The following is an 8,414-nucleotide window of genomic DNA, read 5'->3' as shown; positions in this document are numbered from 1 at the left end:
TATCACCATTTTAACACTTTCCCATTCATGAGGCTACAAACAACAGATTACAACCACCACAGTTTCACCAACAATAGATTCAAAACCCAGACCCTTACCATTTCTTCTTTTCCAAACATGGATTCGATTCAAGCCAGCTGCTTTTTCCACCACCATCAATCCATTCAGATTCCCTAGTACGTACGCAAAAATAGGATCAATAATCCATTCTCAATCAATCCATATCCAAAACAAAGTCTCGAGTTTCTTACCAATTCCTCAATACAAATGGAACTGACCCCGCACTTCCCTTCTCCGAAAGCTTACAATTTTGCAGACCTCCCTTCCTCCAAAACCTCCAGAACACATATTCCAAAATCCTCACAGATTTCAAATTAAGAAATCGAGTTAGGGTTCTCAATCTAGATCAAAGTAGAAGCCTCACTAAGAGGAAGGGATAGAATCCAGCTTACCGAACGAAGAGAATAAGCTGGTGGTGCTCACGGTGACGCTAGGTTGGCTCACGTGCCAGCGGTGGCGCGTGAGACGCGTGCGGGGGCTCTGGCCGAAATCGGAGGCTGAGGGTCTATGGCTTTGATGCATCGTGAAGCCTTGATTCCAGCTACGGAGGTTGTTTAGCTCGATCCGAGCTGGAGAGTAGAGAACGAGGGCATGCAGGGCCGAGGCCTCCGACGATGCTGGTACGGCGGTCTCCCGACATCGACGAGTGATGATGCTCACGGGTTTCGCTCTTCCTTGTCCACTGAGTCGGACGGTGGTGTCAGTGTGGCGAGGTGATGATTAGAGGTCGACGAAAGAGGAGGTCAGTGGCGTCGTAGCTTTCGATCTGTGGTGGAATGGCTGGGCTCTGATCGGACTTGAGTGCTGGTTCGAAGGGTGGAGGCGGTGTTAATGGGTGGTGGCCGGAACTGGTGTTTTCCGGTGGTTGCGGAGGGAAGAAGAAGAGAGAGGGCGAGAGGTCGAGGTTGATGCATGGCCTCGATTCCTCTTGGGTTTGGTTCGGATTTAGGTATTGAGTCGATTGGTGGTGGTGGTTTTGTGAGATGGTGGCCGCACGCTGTGTTTCCGGCGATGGCAGAGAGGGAGGACGAGAGAGTGAGAGTTCGGGGAGAGAGAGAGTGCGACGCGGCTGGGAGAGGAAAGAGGAGAGTTGTGAGGTCTCTAGGGTTTTCTAACCCTTTTATTCTTAGCTCGTGTGAAAAGTCCATCCTACCCTCGTGTCCAATTACGAATTTATCCCAGCTGTTTGCTTTCAGGTTTTGGGCTCGTAACTTCTATTTTATTCGTTTTTCGTCGAAAACTTCCTAAGTTAATTCTTCACTTTGTCCAAGGCCCAAAACTCGATCTCGTAAAAATCCAAAATCCAAAACTTTGTTACAACTCGATTTACCGTCTTCGAAAATTCAACAAATTGTCGCCTCACTAAACTTTTGTAACCTTCTGGCCCAAAAACGAAGGACTCTGGCCCAAACTTAAATCATAAGGCCCAAATTAAAGAATCTCGTCACCAAAAATTTCCAAAATCGATTTCTTCACTTAAATCACCTTGCGAAAATCTTATTGGCGAAAAAATTACATTCTAAAAATTAAACAAAAAATTTCGGGGGCTCACACACCGGACGCTTCGTCTGGTGGTAGTTGATACGTGTTGAACCCGTAGAGGGTTAGCGTGTGCAGGCCTGTCCCCTAAGCGTAGCCGTCTTCTCGCCATTAATGATAGTAATGATGGATTTCGTAACCGAGGCGACGCCTCGGTTAATCCGGAGAGTAAGTGAAAAGTGATGACACGTGTACGGCTGGTGTGTGATGTCGTATTTCAGCGGACGGCTTAGAACGCGTTGATGTTGACATAAAAGGGGGGGAACCTTAGCGAGATTTGACACTTTGTGAAAACTTCAAACCCGAGTCGTCGTCTTCAAGCTCCCTGCGATTTGCGAATAGAGTTCTTCAGGGCGAAAACTGTGGAGTTACCGGGTCTTGGGAACGAGGTTTCTATTGGTGAGGACACGCGCTTGCAATCACAACAAGGGTTTCATCAGTAAGGTTGGTTCTCTGAATCTTATCCCTGTTCCATTGAATTTCTGTTTATTTGTTGTTGTCAGTGTTCTGGGTTTTGTGAAGTGGGTTTTTCGGGGGATGGGTTTTGGTGTTTTTTGACAGTCGGGATTTCTGGGTTTGCTAGATGGTCGAATCTGGGTTCAGTGTTGGTTATTTGTTCTTGTTTTTGTGATTTCTGGGTAAACTGTGACTCATGTTCTTGTCGATACTGATGTACGAATAGGCTAGATCTGTTTGTGCTAACTGGTGTGGGTTTTAGGGTTTGGGATGGCTAACGTCATAGAGATATCGAGCAGTGAGGATTCCGGGTCTGACGTGTCGTTCAGCGCGGCGGATAGGATATTTATTGACTCGTTGCGTCCGTCTGCCCATGCAGGAACCTCACTGCCGGAACCGCTAGAGGTTGAGCCGCTACAGACCATACCTTGGGAAATAGCCATGGGTCGTACGTCACGTCCGGAGAGCTCTAAGGCGGGTGAGGTGGCGGCGGCCAAAGGTAGGCGCGACGAGCGCTTGGCGAGCAACAGTGCCGCCAGCGGATCCGCCGGGGATGAGGAAACAGCGGGGGAAGACGCTGAGTCCGCGTGGTTCCTCCGGGATGGCACTCCCGTCAATGAGGCGGGAGGGCGGATGACCGTCGCCGCTGTTGGCAAGATGAAGCGGACGTTCCGGCTGCCGGGCTCTGTGAAGCTGCGCCCGCCGACTGCGGATGAGAGAGCGTCAATTCTCCCGGCGGGATTTGCGGCCGTTCACGAAGCGATACTCCGCCAAGGGGTGACATTACCGCTGGTGCCAAATCTGCAAATCCTGGTGTGTGAATTCGGCCTTGCGTTCGGTCAGATTTGTCCCAACATGTGGCGCCTGCTGCTGGCGATGAACTCCTTGTGGCGGTTGTCCGGATGCGAGGGGCCTACCGTGGCGGAAGTGCTTCACTTTTACGAACTGGTGTACGTGAAGCGCCAGGGTTGCAGAGGGCAAGTGAACCTGAGCCGCCGGCAGGGAGCGCCAAAGTTGATAGAAAACCTAAGGGATTCAATGTCCTATTGGCGGGGGACCTTCTGTGTCGCCATGGAGGGATGGGAGTACCAGGCTGGAGCGAACGAAGAAGGGCCGACGTTTAGGATTAAGTCGGAATTCCAACCTATCCGAGGTTGGTGACCAATTTCCGCTGGCGGTAGCCGGCGGGGTTTTTATGTTGAAGGCTTTGTATTCTTACTAATCGAATTGTGTTTGTGCAGCGGGACTGCGGTACAACCTAACGCGGGAGGAGGAGTGTCGCATTGCTCGTATCAGAGGCTGTTGGCGGAACCGTAACCTGCTGGACTTCAGACTTCTGACTGGTTGGGATTTGCTGGTCGACCAGAAACTTACTCGCTCCATTGGTAAGAAATTTCCGTCAGATCGATGTTTCGTTTGTAACTAGTCGAGACTGACTGGCTTGTGTATTTTCCCAGAAACTCCGCCAGGAAATAAGTCGAGTCGCGACGCTTTCGAAAAAGCAATGGACCGCGCTGAGGTGGACAACTATCTGGAGACCATGTATGCCGAAGGGCTGGCAGCCCAACAGACGCTGGTGAACCCCAACACACTGGCGCTGAGCCAGTCAGAAGTTCCGGTAGTGCTGCCAATGCCACATCACTCCCATCTTGGTGAGGATGGCCTGCCGGTAGTGCAGGCGGGAGTTTCAGTGTGTGGCGGGAAGAAGGGAGGCGCTGCGGCTGGGCAGCAGAAGGATCGGATGCTCGCCAATAGGCGTGGTCCTCAAAAGGAAAAGGCGGTGCCGCCGGCGGATGCTGTCATTGCAGCAAGGGAGGAACCGCCGGTGAGGGTGACAAAGACCGCCGCCGGGAACCAGAGGGCGCCGGAGAGAAAACGTCGGCAGGCCGACTCCCCTGACGAGGAAGAGGGGGAGGACGTGGAGGTGATCGGCTCGCGCCAACAGAAGAGGGCCCGAGGAGCTCCGTCGAAGACTGCTGTGGTGGAGGGAGAAGAGCCCGCCGCCAACGAGCTAGACTCGTTTGCCGAGTACGCACCGTTCATGACAGGCGGGGAGCGGGAGTTTCTCTTCCACCTATGCGAACGGCTAGGGTTCGGCGGCCTAGCGGGTATCTCACGCCCGACAGCAATTGACCAATCGCCCTTCAGCTTGGCGTTTGGGCAAATATCGGCGGGACTGTACGACATGTTTGCGGCGGCGTCGAAGCAGCCCATGGTCGAGGGGGAGCTGCGGGAGGAAATTCAAAGTCTCCAGAGGGAGTTGGCGGAGGCTAAGGAGAAGCTGGCGGAAGCAGAGCGGCGCCTGACTAAGGCAGAGGGTGACCTTGCCGATGCCCGCGGTAAGCTCCGCGTGGCCATCGAGCGCGACCTGGAGAGGAATGACCGCGTCTCCAAGTTGGAGCGGGACGTTGCGTTGCTGGAGGAGCGGATTGCCGCCAAGGATAAAAAACTTATTATCGTCCAGCGGGAGTCTGCCGGTCGGGTGACGGAGTTGAAGCGGTTAGAAGGTGAGGTTGCTCGTCTGAGAGCTGAAGGGAATACCGCTGCGGCAGCCGCTGTTGAGGCATTCAAGCAGTCTGCCGAGTTTAAGAAGGCGATGACTGAGTCGGCGAAGGCCGGGGCCCTGGTAAACATAGATATGCTGAAGCGGAAGGGTGCCATCGACTTTGCCAAAGCGTCGCAGCCTGATGTGCCGCCAACCAGGAGTACGCCGCTGGTGAAAACTGTCGTGGCAGCCCCAGTGGGAGGCGCTCGGTCAGGGAGCGGGGAAAGTGGTGCTCATCCGGCGGAAGACTCCCAGCAGACTCCCAACCCCACCCCATCAGAGGTGTCGCGCGCTGGTTTCTTGGCGGCGCACACCCGTGCAGATGGTACCATAGAGACCCCGAGCCCGACAGCGCGAGGGTCTGATCAGACTAGTCGAGCGGTCGTGCCGCCGCCAGCCGGAGCAGAAGATGCCGAAGAGCACCCCTGAGGCCAGTTGGACCGCTCTAGATTTTGCAACTTCCCTATTTCCGTTGTAGCCGTTGAGGCATATCATTTTGTAACGTTTTTGCTGAATAGTATGGAATTCTGAGTTTGTTTGCCCCATGTGTTTGTGCCGTTAGTACTCTGAATTACATTTTGCTTTTGTCAATCAATGACACATTAAAGGAATTAAAATTGGTCCAAGTGCACTTCGTAGCGGACGAGGTCCGCTGACGATTGCTGGCGTTGCCAGTTGCCCTCAGTGCTAGACTTGGTAACAATGGTTTGAATAATTCCTCGTTTCATTGATAGCTGATTGATCAGCGTACAAAAGTGGGGTAGTACCCGTCGGGTAGCTTCCCTTAGCTAAATATTAAACAAAAATTTAGCTAAGTCAAGATGCTCCTGGGTAGCGGTCTGACTATTTGTAATAATACCGAAGGTGTTCGGTATTCCAAGGGTGGGCCGATTTGACGCCATCCTTGTCCATTAAGTAGAAGGCTCACGACTTCCACAATGTTGTATGGGCCCTCCCAAGTTGGGCGGAGCCTGGTCGGAGGTGGAATGACTTCTTTCATTACCCAGTCCCCCAGTTGGAGGTTCCGGGCCTTGACTCTGGCGTTATAGAAACGCGATACGAGCCTTTTGTTTTGCAAGTTGCGCAAATGGGCCTTGAGTCTTTTCTCTTCTAGGAGGTCCCTGTCCAGATTGATGCCGTCGCCGTTGGTGTCTGGGCAGTAGCCCTCGACCCTAGCGGTAGGCTGAGTTACTTCAATAGGTAGGACCGCCTCTGCGCCGAACATCATGCAGAAAGGAGTTTCGCCGGTGGCGGTAGTTGGAGTTGTCCGGATGGCCCATAGGACTTCTGGGAGCTTCTCCGCTCATAAACCCTTGGCGCTGTCGAGCTTCTTTTTTAGCAGCTTCTTGATTATCTTGTTTGCTGCTTCGACCTGGCCGTTGGTTTGGGGGTGGGCGACAGATGCAAAACTTAGCTTGGTGCCCAAGTTGGCGGTGAACGATATGAGTTCCTTGTTGTTGAACTGTGTACCGTTGTCTGTAATGATTGCGTGCGGGACACCATAGCGGCAGTAGTAATCGCCGTTAGTGGCTCCGCCTCTATCCATTTACTGTTGTAGTCGATGGCTACAATGATGTACTTGAACTGGCCCTTGGCGGTTTGGAATTTTCCCATCAAATCAAGGCCCCACGTGGAGTGAACCCAAGGGCCGATGATTACTGACAGAGGTTCCGCCGGCGCGTGTGGGAGATCTGCGAACTGTTGGCATTTGTGGCAAGACCTCGAGATCTTCCGAGCGTCATCACCCAGTGTGGGCCAGAAGTAGCCTTGTCGCAATGTGCGGTTGGCTAATGATCTGGCGCCTGAGTGGTTTCCACATTCTCCGTCGTGGATTTCCATCAGGACGGTCCTTCCCTCCTCTGGGGTTAGACAGCGGAGGTTGGGGTAGGTGAACCCCTGGCGGTACAGCTTGCCATTCTGAATGTTGTAGCGGGTTGCTCGCCGCTTGAGCTGTCTTGCCTGGATCTTGTCCTCTGGCAATGTGCCATTGCGCTTATATGCAATGATCTCGTCCATCCAGCTGGAGTTGACGTCAATGTTGAAGATCTCCGCCAGGGTCCTTGTGATGCTTGGCTTGTCAAGGTATTCTACCCTTGTGTCAGCTGGACTCTGATGTGGCTGGGCGGTTGCCAGTCTCGCCAGTGAATCAGCCTTGGCGTTCTTTTCCCTGGGGATTTGTGTGATGTTGTGGAATTTGAACTTTTTTAGCAACGTTTTGACGTACCCCAAATATGCCGCTAACTGCTGGTCCTTGGCCTGGAAGCTGTCGTTGACCTGGTTAACGACTAGCTGGGAGTCGCTGAATATGTTGACGCTGTCAGCCCCTGAGTCAATGGCGAGGAGTAGACCGGCGATGAGTGCCTCGTACTCCGCCATGTTGTTCGAAGCTTTGAAGTTGAATTTTAACGCATATTCCGCGTTCAGTCCCCCGGGTCCTGTTAAGATGATTCCGGCGCCGCTGGCCTTGGCGCTGGCGGAGCCGTCCACATGCAGGTTCCAGTCTGACTGTGGGGGAGCTGGCTCCTCAACGGTTACTATATCTGTTCCGGGACTTGTCTCAACACCGGGCTCCGGCCGTCGCTCGGTTAACTCAGCGATGAAGTCCGCCACTGCCTGGCCTTTCATGGCGGTTCTTGGCTTGTAATCTATGTCGAATTCGCTGAGCTCGATGGCCCACTTGCTGAGGCGCCCCGAGTGTTCAGGGTTCTGCATCACCTGCCGCAGCGGCTGATTGGTTAACACATGGATCGTGTGAGCCTGGAAGTATTGTCGGAGGCGTCTGGCAGCAACGATAAGTGCGAGGGCCAGCTGCTCCAAGGGGGGATACCTTGTTTCTGCACCGTTCATGCCTCTGCCGGCGTAAAACACTGGAAGCTCATCTTGGCCTTCCCGCCGGACAATGGCGCAACTTACCGCCGATGCAGAAACCGCCAGGTAGATGAATAGTGTTTCTCCTTGCACAGGAACAGAAAGGAGAGGGACTGCCGCCAGGTATTCCTTTAAGCCCTGGAACGCCGCTTGGCACTCCGGGTTCCAGTCGATGACCTTCTTGTGCGTTGTTTTGAGGAGTTTGAAGAATGGGGCGCACTTATCAGTGAGTCGAGAGATGAACCGGGAAAGGGCGGTTAACTTGCCCTGGAGGCACTGGACGTGTACCTTATACTCAAGGTCCGCCAGGTCGAGGATGGCCTGGACCTTGTCTGGGTTAGCCTCGATGCCTCGCTCGTTGACGATGTATCCCAAGAATTTGCTAGCGGTGACCGCAAAGAAACACTTCTCTGGGTTGAGGCGCATGCCGTAGGCCAAGAGAATGGTTACTATGACCTTGAGGTTTGCCACATGTCCGCTGGCCTTTACGCTTTTGACTAACATGTCGTCCACGTAGACCTCGATGATTTTTCCCAGATGGTCAGCGAACATGGCATTCATCAACCGCTAGTAAGTTGCACCGGCGTTCTTCAGACCGAAAGGCATGACATTGTAGCAGTAGAGGCCTTTGTCGGTGGTGAAGGTGGTGCATTCCTGGTCGCTGGGGTGCATCTTGATCTGATTGTATCCGGAGAAAGCGTCCATCATGCTGAGGAGCTCATGTCCGGCCGTTGCATCGACTAGTTGATCGATACGAGGTAGCGGGAAGCTATCCTTTGGGCATGCCTTGTTGAGATTTTTGAAGTCGACACACATCCGCCACTTGCCGCTGGCCTTCTTAACCATTACCAGGTTTGAGATCCACTGGGGATAGATAACTTGGCGGATGAACCCAATGTCCTGGAGTTTCGCGACCTCCTCTCTGATTGCTCGGTATTTTTCCTCA

The 8,414-nt window shown here is 53.3% G+C and overlaps 1 long non-coding RNA gene across 1 annotated transcript; it reads right to left on the bottom strand.

The window, feature by feature from the left end:
• LOC133736182 (uncharacterized) lies at window positions 1-1,370 on the bottom strand. The gene is made up of 2 exons (XR_009859449.1): window positions 252-1,370; window positions 1-173 (listed from the first exon to the last, which is right to left on the bottom strand). It is a non-coding gene; the product is annotated as an uncharacterized LOC133736182 (long non-coding RNA).
• Between the last annotated feature and the right edge of the window lie 7,044 nt (window positions 1,371-8,414).

Source organism: Rosa rugosa, chromosome 1 (genome assembly GCF_958449725.1).
Source record: "Rosa rugosa chromosome 1, drRosRugo1.1, whole genome shotgun sequence".
NCBI classification, from domain to species: domain Eukaryota; kingdom Viridiplantae; phylum Streptophyta; class Magnoliopsida; order Rosales; family Rosaceae; genus Rosa; species Rosa rugosa.
This window is presented reverse-complemented; position numbering and strand designations above follow the sequence as displayed.